Genomic DNA, 17166 nt, shown 5'->3' on the forward strand with positions numbered 1-17166 from the left:
AATTCACCAGAGCCCTGGACTGCTTTGGATGCTGACCCGCGGTCACAGTTAGAGCTATCGTTCCTTCCGTCGGAACGGCGTCACCAGTAAACCCTATCAAGGGGGAGCACATCGGCCTTAGATGACCGCCAAGAGTGGTCATTCTTGAAAAGGCGTTGTAAAACAAGATGTCAGCCGAACTTCCGCTGTCGACGAGAACGCGACGGACATCATAATTTGCTATGTTCAAGGAAACTACGACCGCATCGTTGTGAGGGAATTGGACTCCCTGGGTGTCTTCTTCAGTGAAGGCTATGGGTTCCTCGACTTTTTGCCGCTTGGGGGGTGTAGCTGATTTGCCGATCGCCTCCTGCTGGGATTCCCCTGAGATGACATTAACGGAATCCCGCAGAGACTGATCGCCCGACCACCCTTTATCGGCGGTCATAGCCAGAGGTAGTTGTGCAGAAACCCCGCGAGAAGGCATCGGACAGGGAAAGGAGGCTTGGGTGCCGGAAAAGATGGCCGGAAGCGGATCCGTTGAGCGCTCCTTTAAGAACAAGGGTGCTGCGAAGATTCGCGCCCTTCCTCTAGCGCCAATCCTGTTGGTGCAAAAATCCGCCTGCGTCAGAGAAGCTGGAGTTGAGGAAGCCGCGGTCGCCGCCGGGACCTGCAAGGGAAGTCTAAACCGGAGGTGGGGTTGCTCCGGCAAGACCCTCCGACGCTCAAGTCAGTTCTCTGCCTCAACAAGAATGGAGTGCTCGAACAGAGAATTTAGCAGAGTTTTGAGATAAGGCAAAAGGCTTAAAGAATAGCGTATCTGAGTCCCCCATTTATAGGCGGGGAAGGCAATGGACTGATGGCGACGTTTGTAACCGCCTGGTAGTGGGCCGCTCGTGGTCAGGGAAATTGATTGCAGAAGATAGTGGGGTAGACCCGTAGACCCGTGGCCATCGCCCCAGCCCGCCACGTAGGGCCTACTGCAGGTAGTGGAGTGGCGTCCGTTGCTGCTAGTTGTCAGCGAGTAGTGGGATCGTGCAGCACCTGCCGCAGGGAGCGGGGCAACATCATAGCCGCTGACACAGCCTGTCAGAGGGTAGTGGGATCGTGCAGCGCCTGTCGCAGGAGGGGGTGGAACCGCGGGGAATCCGCTACAGGAAGTGGAATAGGATTATGGCAGTTATGGTTATCTGCCAAGGGACACGGATCTGTTGATCAAGGCTCGGCAGTGGTCGGAGTTTGGCCTTTGTAGGAGTCCGGGAGGAGTCCCCCTTTCGGACGAGGTCGCAGGTGGAGTAGGGATCCGGACGGAGCCACCCTGCTGTCGATGGCAGAGTCCGGCTTCCGTAGGAGTCCGGGCAGAGCTGTTCTGCTGTTGAAGGAGGAGCCCGGCTCCCGTAGGAGTCCGGGCGGAGCCGTTCTGCTGTTGATGGAGGAGCCCGGCTCCCGTAGGAGTCCGGGCGGAGCTGCGCTGATGTTATCGACGGAGCCCGGCTCCCGTAGGAGTCCGGGCGGAGCTGCGCTGCAAACAAAGTCAAGGGTGAAGTCCGGCTCTGATAGGAGTCCGGATTGAGCTTACCAGCAATTGATATTGGGAGCGGAGCCCGGCTCCCGTAGGAGTCCGGGCGGAGCCGTTCTGCTGTTGAAGGAGGAGCCCGGCTCCCGTAGGAGTCCGGGCGGAGCTGCACTTGCTGTTGAAGGAGGAGCCCAGCTCCCGTAGGAGTCCGGGCGGAGCTGCGCTGATGTCGTCAGCGGAGCCCGGCTCCCGTAGGAGTCCGGGCGGAGCTGCGCTGCAAACAAAGTCAAGGGTGAAGTCCGGCTCCGATAGGAGTCCGGATTGAGCTTACTAGCAATTGATATTGGGAGCGGAGCCCGGCTCCCGTAGGAGTCCGGGCGGAGCCGTTCTGCTGTTGAAGGAGGAGCCTGACTCCCGTAGGAGTCCGGGCGGAGCTGCACTTGCTGTTGAAGGAGGAGCCCGGCTCCCGTAGGAGTCCGGGCGGAGCTGCGCTGATGTCGTCGGCGGAGTGGAGCCCGGCTCCCGTAAGAGTCCGAGCGGAGCCGTTCTGCTGTTGAAGGAGGAGCCCGGCTCCCGTAGGAGTCCGGGCGGAGCTGCACTTGCTGTTGAAGGAGGAGCCCGGCTCCCGTAGGAGTCCGGGCGGAGTTGCACTGATGTCGTCGGTGGAGCGGAGCCCGGCTCCCGTAGGAGTCCGGGCGGAGCCGTTCTGCTGTTGAAGGAGGAGCCCGGCTCCCGTAGGAGTCCGGGCGGAGCTGCACTTGCTGTTGAAGGAGGAGCCCGGCTCCCGTAGGAGTCCCGGCGGAGCTGCGCTGATGTCGTCGGCGGAGCGGAGCCCGGCTCCCGTAGGAGTCCGGGCGGAGCCGTTCTGCTGTTGAAGGAGGAGCCCGGCTCCCGTAGGAGTTCGGGCGGAGCTGCGCTGATGTCGTCGGCGGAGCCCGGCTCCCGTAGGAGTCCGGGCGGTGCTGCACTTGCTGATGGCGGTTCCGCCGTGGGTTCCGGCTGTGGGTATTTTATACCCAACAATAATGAATCATAAATTACTTTAAATTTAATCTAAATATATTTATGATCAAAATAATATATAAAAGTCTATTCATTTTTTTTTTATGAAACTGGATCACAACGATACCCCTACACATCATAAGAGAACCCATCGAATAGGCAAAAGAGAGATTAATCTCTTCAATCTCTTATGATCGGTCGGTCTGGTGATCTCATCAATCTGAGTACTAAAGTACTAAGATCTAAAATCTAATTTTATATATAATTACGTTAATATGCAATTATTGACAAAACTATTTTATGTCATGAACATATCCTTGATCTCATCAATTATGTTCTTCGTCTAATCCAATTAGATTTGATGTATCATATACATCATATCAAACCTAAAACTTATCTTATATTGATTATAAAATATCAATTTTAGATTTGATATCAAATAGAAAAATAATTAGATGCAAATATGAATGCATAAGGAATTAATTTTTGGTAAAATCTATTTTCGCACAGTGCTGAATTATGATAGGATTTAGATCTAAATATCCATCAAAATAGATTTAATTTAAATATAAAATAATCTTTATTTCATAAAAAAATAACAAAATTAAAATTTTATTAAAATATATTTAAAATAAATTTTTAATTTATATTATTTTTAATCAAAAATTCAGCAACAGTAGAATTCTGTTATAACAGATTTATAACAATCTCAATCAACCATTGATTAGGCACCTCAAATCCAATTAAAATTAGATAAAAAATTTTATATAAATAGATTTAAATAAGATTTAATGTCACACAAAAAATATCAATTATATATCATATAAATAATCATAAAAAATTCTATTTTGTATATATATATTTCAGACCTGTTCTGATACCAGTTGAAGGGGAGGAAACAGTTTTCCTCTAGAATGCCCTGATTGCATCTAAGAATTTTTTTTAATATTCTACTTACTTAAGGATCAAATTCTTATTTGAATTGTACTAAAATCAGAGATCAAATCTCAAATTATCTGATATAAACCTTAGCGGAGGCCTAGATATGCAGATCCTCTACTTCGCATGCACGTCAGATGCCACAGAAAAGTAGAATGAACTCCAATCTAATTGGCTTCTCAACTCAATCAATCAAGGGATAAGATCTGATGATGTGACACCTCACACCAATAGGTGGGATGCCTAAGAAGAATCCATGCTCAAGGAGAGGAGGCAGCAATAAAGGAAGAGATGTAGAAGATCAAGGACCTCTCTCTTCACACGCTTGTCTCTCTCCCTTTTTCTCTTCTCTTAATTTGATTTATTTATTATTCTATTCTCTTCTCTCATCCATAGGTTGAGACCCTTTCTATTTATAGATGATTCTCATGACCCAATGAGAGAAGGACTCTTTATTTAAATCAGATTTGAATTGGTCCAATACTCATGAAAGAAGGACTCCTACATGAGACATAATTGCCATCACTTATGACATCCACTTTGCACCCACTCTCACACCCACTTGGGATGCCCCAAATAAGCACCAAACTAATTTTTGGTCATACTTCATTAGTGGGTATTTTCAGTGTAAGTAGGAATACTCATATCTCATCCAAAATAGATCTGATTCGAAGTCGGTTCGAAATAATTTCGAAAGACTGTCAATCCTAAACTCTTTAGGACTTTTGTACCAAATCTAACTTAGATTTTGGACCTATTTAAATCTAATTAATTCAAATCTAATCTAAAATTAATTAGTACTAAAATTCAATCTTTCATATGTTTCATGGATCATAGATAAAAATTATTCATCCTCGGGATTGAACCTGAACCTCATTATAGTACTAGCTAGACATAGTCAACTCTTCAATCTCATTTGACCCATAACTCAATTCTCAATCAAGTTAGCTTATATATTCAATCAAGTCAAGTACTTTCAGATTGGACATATAAATACAACTCAATTCCTTCCTACTTTATCTGATTTGTGTGTGTGACTCCACAGGTTCAAATACTAAGCCGATAGCATAGGAATAAATTTCTACACTAATCGAGATACCATCTACAATAGTTTTTGATATCCAGATAGATCGAATTATCACAAAAGAATATTTCAGAATCCATACTCATGGTTGTCGCATAATTCATCCTTTTGACTCTGGATGCTCTAGGATGGTCTCAGGTTAACTGTCAATTGAGATTGCTTCATCCACATTGTATTTCAACCTTTTAAATTTATCTCATGGATTATCCTGACCAAAGCTTTACTAAATTGAAATACAGTGATACATCAACTTCAATAATTCAGAGGGGTCAATCCCATCTTGATGCATATACAGACTTTTCAAGTACTTGACTGTATCCAGTAGTCTTCTGTCACTGCATTAAAAATTTAAATAGTTCAGCATCAAAGTACAGTGAGTAGCTTGTAAGTCACTATGGTGATCTCAAGTCTGAAGGATATTTATACCCATGTGTTTTGTGAGCAGCTCTTGATAGCAAAATGCTCAGCAGATGAGTCACTTGTTTAGTAATAATGTACCCTTACATCTCACCTATATGCCATATCAGTGTCACCACACTCTTTGGTTAAGAGGACAACCAACCCATATGGCACATAATGACCTTCACTCGATAAACGTCATTATCCTGTAATGACGTATCATTTGGTCATGATTTGTTTAAGAACTATATAATAAATTCTCTCTTTATCATACACTAGCATAGTTCTAGAGACTTCATCACAGTACAAGAGTTCAAGAAAGATATCACTTTGTGATGAAAAATATCAGAATAATTATTATTCAATAATCAATAATTCATATATAAGGATAAACTCAATCGTCACATGATTGATTTTAGGATACAATTCCCAACAACCATATCCATCAAAGTGCGATTTCTCCTTTCTGCTACATCATTTAACTGGGGTGTATAAAGAGGGATCCATTCAAAGAGAATACCTTTACTTTTAAGATGGTCAAAAAATTTACTAGATAAGTATTCTCCTCCTTGATCAGATCGAAGAACCTCAATACCTTTTTCAGTTTGTTTCTCGATCATACATTGATGCTCTTTGAACTTATCAAAGGCTTCGAATTTATATTTTATAAGATATATATATCCGAACTTTGATAAATCTTCTGTAAAGATGATAAAATAAGGGTATCCTCCTCTTGTCTGAGTTATCATTGGTCCACATACATCTGTATGTACTAGGGCTAATAACTCATTCGTCCTCTTTCTATATTTAGAAAATAGAGTCTTGATCATCTTACCCATGAGATAAGATTCACAGGTTCCCAATGATTCATAATCATATGGGCCTACAAATTCTTCTTTATATAATTTATTTATCCTTGACTCACTAATATAACCAACACGATAATGCCAGAGATATATGACATTCACATCTTCTCTCTATCTTTTCATATTTCTTTCAATATGAAAAATATTTTTATTGAGTGTAAGAATTAAAAGATTGTTATCAATATAACCACTATCATAAAATTTATTAGAAAAGAAAATGGAGCATCCATTTTTCATTAGCTTTATTTCATAACCTTGTTTTTAATAACAAAGGTATAGAAATAATATTTCTAATGACCTTTGGTATGTAAAAATAATCTTTTAATTTTAAAGTTTTATCCAAAAAAAAATTAAGGCTACAGATTTCTACAGCCTCTGTGCTAATGGACTCTCCACTGACGTCGTACAGCTCGAGATCACCTCTTTTCAGATCTTTGATATTCTATAATCGCTGTAATGAATTACAAATATATGATCTAGAGGTGGTATCTAATACTCAGATATCAGAGTCTGAACCACTCAATAAAAAATAGATCTGTATCATATACACACATTTTGATACTACACATGCACCCTGCTTCAATCTTGCAAGATTATTCTTGCAATTATACTCTCAATGATCAAATTTATTATGAAATGAATAGATGATATCCTTAAGGATATCTTTTGCCTTCTCATTATTACTGACTATCCCAAGGTCAGAAATATCTAGAACATCGGAGTTCTTCTCTGATACAAACCTTATTTGCAAGTTTCTCAATCAATCCACAGAGTTCGATCAGTCAACATATTTTTATTTATGGTTCCATGCAATGAAAATAAAGAAGCTATAATGTATACTTAAATCTATATAAATAAAGAACAATAGTATAAGCAGACCACTCATGTTTGACATGCATAACTAGATGAAGACTTTTAAACTAGTTATGTTTCTCACTATTTTATCGGATACCATAGCCCTCTTCTATAGTAAATGAAAAATTTTAATCTGATTTCTTAATGGTGTTGAGATCCTAATCCCTCAATGAAGTCTTGTGGATATCACAACAAATCTCAATGAGTTCAAAGGTAGAAAAATCTATCCAATTGCATCTCATGCAACTCTTAACATAATCTGTCTCTAAAAATACTCATAGCCTTATGGATATCACAACAAACTATAGTATTTTTAGTTAAGTCAGACCCTTTATTTCTATACAGTCATATCTGAAAAATACTGTCCTTGTGGATATCACAACAAAGCAACATATCCAAATATGCCGTAAAGCATATAATATGCATCAAAATAAATCTACATCAATCTCCATAGCAAACCTTGTAGATATCATAACAAACCTATTATGATTTTTGATAGGATATTGACTAGGCATGAAGGAAGGCATATGTAGTATTCAAAATACTGAACTACCTTCATTCAAGATTTGAACTAATCCAATTGACCAGAAAAGTGTTAAGATTGGTGGGGGTCCCTCTGTTGCTTTTTTTAGACACCAATAAAATTGGCCAGGCTAGGAATAGAACCAATTAAATAACCACCACACTTGAAACACTCTTTAGACACTAATTCATTAATCAATTCAAGAAATAGGTCAGCTACTGATTCATAGCACTATGACTTAATATAATTTTTATGAGGGCTTTAATGGTCTCAAACATATCCTAATTCAATCACAATGATGCACAAATATAATTGTATCTTAAAAATCATAACAACTAAACATAGCATTCAGTCATATCTCTAAGATATGAAAAACATATATACAATATGACTATAACTAGTATTTTAAGCATATCACATATGCATGAAGGTCTAATAACATGCATGAATACCAAATACTCTTTTCACAGTTTTTCTTCTTGGGACATCACAGTGACACCCCTACACACCATAAGAGTATCCTATTGAATAGGAAGAGAGGGTCTCTGAACCCTACTTGCTCTTATGATCGGACGACCTGATGATGAACCCAATTAGAGTACTAAGCTATTAAAAATAATTTTATATATGCATCATACATTTTATATTTAAAAATATATCTCTAAGATATACGAGGGTTTGGATGTTCAATCAGGTTCAACCTTTGACCTGACTTGAACCAAACCAAAAATCCATGTTTGATCATAATGAAGACAACATTCTAACCTTTGATTAAATAAATCAAGATTGACTCTAATATCAATGTTGGGTTTCAGTGGTGCAGTGGAAGGGTTAGGTGTTTAAAATTTTTATTCAAAATACTGATGCATCAGAAACCCCAATACTCAGAAACCCTTGACTATAATAATTAAAGTATAATAAATATAAATTAAGATAAGAAGAATACCTATAGCGTTAATCTCAATTTTCACAAGGCATCCAAATGTCCATCCTCCAATGATAATCCATAAGAAAACTGAACCAAGGACAGTGCTCCTTCTTCACCTTGCTTCAAGAGTTTAGCCACTAGAACTCGACTAGCCTCATATCAGTCAGATTTCTCTAAGAAACTGACTCCACCCTCTTAGAACCTCCTCTAAACTTTGATCCTCTTTCTTTAGGACCCTGACAACCCTTGTTAGGACTAGATAAGGCTTTATCTTAAATTTCAAAGTCTTGTCCTAAAACTAAGATAGATTGTAAGAAAGAAAAGAGAGCAAGAGAGACAAAATTGAAAATTCTTTTTGAATTACATCGAACACCCAGTGCCCCAGCCAACTTATAGCCATTAGGGGATGCCAAAAGAGATGGATGCACCTCATCCAAGAGGCCTATCTGATCTGATTATGCCCTAGCCAATTTATAGCCATTAAGGGATGCCAAAAGAGATGGATGCACCTCATCCAAGAGGCCTATCTGATCTGATTATCAGAGATAAGAGTTTCTTCAAACAGAAAGACTCTTATCAATGATACGTCGATCAGCACCCTACTCTACGCATGCGACCAGAGAAGGGATGTTTTCACATCCCTTCTTAAATCAAAAAAATCCTCAAAAATCCAAATGTATAGAGGATTCAATTCTAATTCTAGAATATATAATGAGTAGATAAAAATTCTCACAAATGGATGTGTTCTCACATCCTTTCATGCGAAGTCTGATCACCACATGTGCAGGCATGAGGAGAAACTTATGGTGTCCGTTTGGCATCCAGATAAGTCTGAAAAAATTCCAAAAAAATTATCAAAAATATCTTGTGAAATATAGAATGTTATCACCAAAAATAGTTCTATTTTGAAACCATTTAGTAAGGAGAAAGACTCTCTAAATCTTAAAGAGATGCGATGCTTTTGTGCATGCATGAGACTTCCTTCCGTTTTCCAATTTTTCTTTGCTCCAAAAATTTAAAAAAATATATATATCATGCTTTGAGATGTGCATCAGAGGATGGAGGGTGATATGGGCTATCATATGTATCTTAATCCAATGCCAAAAGGATTCTTTTCTTCTGCCCATGCCAAAAGAGTCCTTCACAACTTGGACTCTTCATAATTGACGTTAAAATAGGATGTGGTACCCCAATTTGGGCTGCTTATAGATGGCATGATCTGACCAAAATATCCATCAAATTAGGCTAGCTAATTAGCAAGGGATGAGACCAAATTGATCTCCAAAAGAGCAAGGGTTCCACACGTGCTAGCATGCTTACCGGAGCCCTGTTTGAATCCAAAATTTTAATCAACCTTTTTCAAAAGGGTTCTTGGCCAATTTCTATATGTGTGTGATCCATTGGATTTCACATCTAGCTGATAGTAGGTTCGGGTGTAAGTTGATCAAATTTGATTAGATTTCAATCTAATCGATTTAGGTCCAATCGAGCTAACCCGAGTTCAACAATTATAATCCTTTCTAATTGGTGATCGGATTAAACTCTTTAATTTGATCAAAAATCTATAAGTCAAGATTGGCATCTAGCAATATATCATGACTATCCAAAAAATATAAAATTTTAATGAAAATATCAAGTATACCCTTCAGTGGCAAGTTATCGTGCCATTCAATCCTTCGATCATCCCTACACCCTGAACATGTTCATGAGTGTGGAATCATGCCAAACTCAAACACATATATTCATATCGATTCTCAATTAACCAATGATGACTCCAATGAAGAAGTATTAGAAACTCTTTCCAATCTTCTTTCTACTTTTGGCCAAAAGACTTTTCTCAAGTCATCTAGGATTAAGAATACACAGGATGCGATCTTCTCTTACTAGAAGTGATCGATTTTATATTGATCTACTCACAACCTCCATATACACTCTATCATATTCAGAACACTCTGTACATATCTTAATGTTATGCCTAGATATGAACCAAAATATGGGTTCATGTGCATAAGATTCTATGGTGGTCTCAGGTCTAAGGATCACTTGCACAACTCTCACTTAGAGAACTATCTTTGACATGTAAGTAAGGCCTCCATAAGATGTTCTCTTTCATCGAGTCAATTCAGTGGACTCATTTTTTAAATGAGCACCCACATCCTTGTATTAATATCCCACACAAGTGGCTAGTGAGATCTGCCATCCTCTCCATCGAGCATACATACGATGTGTCAGTCTATCTAGAATATTGATCTTCGACTCAATGCTCCTATGATCAGGAATGTTTAAGATTATGATTTTAGGATTTTAGGTCTCACTAGCATGATCCATTCATGTCTTCTAAAACCATTGCCCTAATCTTTTGAGTTCATCATAATCTTACACATAATAAGATACAGCTAATATCATGAATCAATACCTCAAATAATAAATGTCATTTTATGAGTTAGAAAATTATAAAGAAAAGTTCCATCGCAACACACTTGTGATTGGCTTATAGGGTACTTTTCTTTTAGTTTCAAAATTTGATTTTTTTTGATACATGAGATATATAGATGATTGTTTTGAATCTAAAATTTATTTTAGATTTAATTTTTAATTCATATATTTGATATGTGATGGTATACATAGATCTAAAATTTTTTCTAGATCGATTTCTAGTTCTTGTATATGTGATATATAGATTTATGCATAAATTTAAAAATTAATTTAATCTGATTTATGATTCATATATAAGATGTATGATTATGTATTTAGATCTAAAAATTAGTTTCAATATATTTCATGATTTGTATATGAGATATATGATATCATGTTACGATCTAAATTTTTATTTAGATCTTAATTTTATATACATATATGAGATATATGCTTATATATTTAATCTGAAAATTAATTTTATGATTTAAAACTTAAATTTTATACAAAAAATTTAGATCTAAAATTTAGTTTTAGAATCTAAAATTTATGTTTGTGCATGAAGATTTTGGTCATGAAAAAATAAAAAATTAGGTCATGTAATTAGATTGCATCTAAGATTTTTTATTTGAACATAATGAATCTAATTCGATTAAGTAATTGATCAAAGAAAGTCAAGTGTTAGTTAGAATTAGATTAATTAAGTTTAAGATCATAGAATTATTGTTGATCAAATCAATTAAATCTCATATGTAGAATCGATTAACCTAAGGACCAAATTTAACTCGATAGCTTGAGCCTGATTTGCTTAAGCTAATCTGTTTGGACCAATTAACCTATTAGTGTCTAAGGCAAGTTATTGAAAGGTGGTTATTTAATTGATTTTATTCACTGATCTAGCTAATTTATTGATATTTAAGGAAAGCAACAGGAGGACCCCCATCAATTTCTACTTATTTGGCCAATTAAGAAGATTGAGTCTTGAATAAGGTTGCTTAGTGGTTTGGTTTAGCCCATGTTAATTAGATTGATCATATGATGACTGATTAAATGAGATCTAAACCTAAATATTTTCATAATAATAAGTTCATAGATCATCCACCGTTATAGATGTGCGGGTGTGGTACTGGTATTGCTTATTCTCAACTAGTCGTAATAGCTCAGTTGCATTAGAAACATGCAACCACTCTATTAGCAAATAGTTACTCTAGAATAAGGATGGGGTTGGGCCCAATAACTATTATATGAGGGTCTCAATGATGATTTTGCACCTCTTTATGATTGGTGGGTCGGATTTAACTAAGAAGAGCAGTCGATAACTATTAGGTGAGCCCACATAACTTAGAGACCAAGTTGCTGCAACATGCTTAGAGAAATATCTGAGCAAAGGGTTGTCCATGCATCAGTGTGCATATTACCAATAACTGTTAGATGAGGTGCAAGGCATTGGTGGGACTGCAGCACCCACTAGAAATCTAGTTATTACGTTAAGATTTTTGTTTTCCATCCAGAGAGTTGAGGGATCTGAAAAAATAGTGGGAGTCATTGTTTACTTCTTAAAGTCTCTAGAATAAATATAAATTTAAAGTATAAAAGTTTAACTTGAATCTCTACTCTCACAGTTAAACAATGTCAGCTTCAAACCCTCTAGCCCGTATCCTTGAGTCCAATAATTTGATTGGAACAAATTATAAAGACTAGCTTACACCTCAAGATTGTCCTAACTTCTAAAAAATTAGACCATGTACTTGACCAGAAACCCCTAGTATTACCAAATTATGCTACTACTGAGCAAAGAATAGCTTATGAAAAATGGATGGATGAAGATAGTCGGATTAAGTGCTATATGCTGGCTTCCATGTCAAACAAGTTACAGAGCCAGCATAAGCTTATGCCCACTGCTAGGGCTATGATCACTCACCTATAAGAGTTGTATGGTGAGTAGAGCCACACAACACACTTCAAAGTATCCAAGAGACTCCTCAATCTGAAAATGCATGAAGGGTAGGTAGTCTATGACCACTGTATGATAGTGATCAAAGATATTGAGGAGCTTGGGAAGCTTGGGCTTGATATGCAAAAAGAATTACAGATGGATTTGATCCTTCAATCACTTATAAGTTTATATAATCAATTTATTATAATTTTTTATATGAACAAACTTGATTGCACCATACCCGAACTGGTTAACATATTGGTCACTACTGAGAAAATCTTGAAGAGTTCAAGGGGCACTGTTCTCACTGTGGAATGGACTTCTTCATCCAAGAGAAAATCTGATTGGAAGAAGAAGAGTAAATCTGTAAAGAAGCAGAAGAAAGAGAGCAAGCTAAAGAAGGACGTTCTGAAGAAGGCTGAAACAAAGAAAAAATATGTCCACTGTGATGCTGAAAGCCATTGGAGAAGGAACTGTCCACTCTATTTGGAGAGTCTGAAGATCAAAAAGGGTGACAAACCTTCAGAAGGTATGCTCGTAATTGAATCTATCCTTATGGTTTTTTCTATTTCTAGTTGGATATTGAACTTTGGTTTGAGTGTTCATATATGTATTTTAATACAGGATCTAATAGAAAGTAAGAGGTTGAGGAAAGATGACATAATCTTTCGGATCGACAATAGAGTAAAAATTACTGCAGAAGCCATTGATACTTATCCTCTTCGATTACAGTCAGAATTTAGATTAGATTTGAAAGACTATTACTTTATTTTTGTAGCTAGTCGGAATTTGATTTTTATGTCTGTGCTAGCACAAGATGATTTTGATTTTAATTTCAATAAAGACTTTTATTCTATTTATTTATGAAATAAATTGATTGCACATGATCTTTTAATTGATAGTCTTTATCACTTGTATATTGATGTGAATGTGAATTTGAACGAGCAAGTAGTGAGTGCCATAGGTCAAAAAAGACTCAGAAACAAAATTAATCAAAAGTACTTGTGGCATCATAGACTAGGCCATATTGGAGAGGACAAGATAAACAAACTGAAAAAGAATGGGATCCTTGACATTTTTTATTTAGAACCGTACCCAACTTATGAATCTTGTCTTCAAAAAAAATGATCAAGTTATCCTTTGTGGGACATGGGGAAACAGCCATCGAGTTACTTGCCCTAGTACACACCAATGTGTGTGGGCCATTTGATGTGTAGGTTATGGGTGGTTATAGCTACTTCATCACCTTTATCGATGATCTGTCATGGTATGGGTATGTGTATCTACAAACTAAAGGGAATATGCCCTATAAGACAATCAAAATTTATATTTTGATGGGTTTTTCTTGTAATCTTCCAGACTCATGTATTGACTCTTTATAAATAATAAAAAGTATTTTTCATCATATGCTGCTCTTACTTTTGTAATGATTATGATGAACTCTATAAATCAGGGTAATAGGTTTAGGGTTATGATGAGATCATACCTATGAGATCTAAAATCTTAAAAACTCTGATTTAAAATATTCTTAGTTATAGGAGCATTGAGTAGGGGATCAATGTTCCAGATAGACTAGCACTTTCTATGCATACTCGATAGAGAGGGTGGCTGATCTCATAAGCCACTTATATGAGATACTAATATAAAGATGTGGGTGCTCATTAGAGAATGAGTTCACTGAATTGATCTGACTTAAGAAATATCTTATAGAATTTACTTATCCGTCAAAAGATATTTTCTTATAGTGAGAGTTGTGTATGTAATCCTTTGACTTGAGACTATCATAGAATCTTATATACATGAATCTATATTTTTGGTTCATACTCATTCATGACTTAGTCATGTTCGAGGTGTTTTGGATATGGTGGAATATGTATGGAGGTTGTGAGTAGGTCGACATGAAATCGATCACTCCTGATAAGAGGAGATCGCATCCTACTTGCTCTGATCGATTGATGATTCAAGAAACTTTTGATCAAAGTAGAATAAAAATTAAAAAAAGTTTTTAATATTTTATTAATTAAATTATCATTTAAGATTGAGAGAAATATGAATATGATATTGAATTTGACATCATTCTATATCCAGAATTATATTCGGGATGCAGAGAGGTCGAAGGATTGAATTGCATGATAACTTTTCACTGAAAAGTATTTTTATTATTTTTATCAAAATTTTATATCTTTTAAGTAGACATGATACATTGCTAGATATCAATTTTGTCTTGTGGGTTTGATTGAATTAAAGAGTTTAATTCGATCGCCAATTAGAAAGAGTTCTAATTGCTGAAATCAGATTAGCTCGATTAGATTTAGGTCGGTTAGATTAAATTCTAATCAAATTAGATTGACTTGTACTCAGGCTCACTACTAGTTAGATATGAAACCTAATGGGTCACACACAAAGATAATTGATCAGAGGTCTAATTAGATTAGATCATATTTGCAAAATAGACATGCTAGCATATATTGCAAAAACTAGCTCCTTGTTTCAAATTGGGTGTGAAATTGATTCCAGATTGGACTAATTAAAGCCAAATTAATTCAAACTAATTTTGGGTTTGAGCTGAGTCAGCCCTTGACTATATGTACCAAAAATTTGAAGTCAAGAAATTAGGTCTCCATGCATCAAAAATTTTTCTTGCATGTGGGTGCAATCTTTATGCGCAGAAATAGGTTTCGCATCCCATGAGATAGGATGCCTCTTCCTTGAGCTTATCCAATGTTCCATGATGAAATTTTTTTTTTTGTGATTTCTAACTTAATTTTAAGCAAAAAATTATTCTAAAGTTAAAACACCTTCTGGTTTAATCATGGAAATTGGTTGAAGTTGGAAATCCTGCCAATCTGATCCATGCGCTTAACCAAGAGTGCAACTTGTGAAGGACTCTAACTCAATTGTCATGCCACTTCTTAATCTAAGATTTTTTTCCATGCCATTCTGATGTTAGCACATTAATTTTTTGCCATTGGATGGATAAAGTTGCACTGATGGGTGGTGGAGAAAAATTGCGCCATGGGAAGCTAGGCGATGCATTGGAGAATCATCGAGAAAAATATTTTGAAGAGTTCTTCTGTGCGAAGCATCTCTTAGATTTTTTTTTGATGATTGCCATATGTCAAAACCTTTTAGATGGGCATGAGAATTTATCAGGGAGTGTGGGATTTTTTGATGTATGCGAGATGGCACATGGAGAGGGTGCGAATCAAATCTAAGAGCACCCCATCACTAACTATTTAAAGGGGGCTGCGTTAGAGATTTGATTCATTCAGAAAATTGCTCCTATCTCTTCTTTTTTATACACTCTCCCTATTGTCCAATTAGTCTCTTCCTTCTCTTATTAGGATAAGTCCAAAAATAGTAAGAACAAGCTCGATTTTAGGACAAGAGCCTAAGAAGAGAATTAAGGAAGACTAGGAGAAAAGATAGGGATAGGAAGGCTAGGAGAAGAGGAAGAGGGTCTTGAGGTCCTGATGTTCGAGAAAATTCTTAGAGTGAGAATTTTGGAGGAAAAATTATTTCAAAAAATTGGTGTCCTAGTCATAGCCCTGTGTGGATCATCATTGGAGCGCGAACACTTGGGCACCTAGTGGAGGTTCTACCAGAATTTGGATTAAGCGCTGTAGGTATTCTATAGCTTGAATTTAATTTTGAATATATGTTATATATGATTGTTAATTATCAAGAAGATGCTAGTTTATGGGTTTGATATTTAAAATTTTATAATTAAAATTTTAAAATTCGTTATGCTTCTGCTGTGCATGTCCACCCTGAAACCTTACAGTGGTATCAGAGCCGGCCTTGTTTGATTCAATCATATATATATAATATTTATATGATGTATATTATAATTTATGCTACAAGATAAATTATGCTATATAATTATACATTCATATGATGATATGAAATGATGCATATATGATCCTCCACTTCATCATCCTGATATAAGGTTGTCCTAGTGTTGGGTGTAAAACCCCCCCAGTCGAAGTTCGTGTCCGGAGTGACCCCTCAGGGATACTACAGGAAAGCTTCGCCCGGACTCCTAAAGGAGCCGGACTCCGTCTCCAACTTCAGCTGCAGGCAAACTTCATCCGGACTCCTACGGGAGCCGGACTTCGCCCTCCACTTTGATCGAAAGAAGACTCCGTCCGGACTCCTACGGGAGCCGGACTTCGTCCCCGACTTCAAACGCTGGTAAGCTCCGTCCAGACTCCTACGAGAGCCGGATTTCGCCTCTGACTTCAATTACAGGTAAACTTCATCCGGACTCCTACGGAAGCTAGACTCCATCTCCAACTTCAACTGCAGACAAGCTTCGTCCGGACTCCTACGGGAGCCGGACTCCGTCTCCAACTTCGGCTGCAGGCAAACTTCGTCCGGACTCCTACGGGAGTCAGACTCTGTCTCCAACTTCGACTGCAGACAAGCTTCGTCCGGACTCCTACGGGAGTCGGACTCCATCTCCAACTTTGGCTGTAGGCAAACTTCGTCCGGACTCCTACGGGAGCCGGACTTCACCCTCAACTTTGATCGAAAGAAGACTCCGTCCGGACTCCTACGGGAGTCGGACTTCATCCTCGACTTCGAATGCTGGTAAGCTCTGTCCGGACTCCTACAAGAGCCGGACTCCATCTCCAACTTCGACTGCAGGAAGACATCGTCCGAGCTTTTATGGGAGCCGGACTTCACCTCCGACTCCAGCTACAGACTCCAACCGAACTTCA

Source organism: Elaeis guineensis, chromosome 10 (genome assembly GCF_000442705.2).
Source record: "Elaeis guineensis isolate ETL-2024a chromosome 10, EG11, whole genome shotgun sequence".
Classification (NCBI taxonomy): Eukaryota; Viridiplantae; Streptophyta; class Magnoliopsida; order Arecales; family Arecaceae; genus Elaeis; species Elaeis guineensis.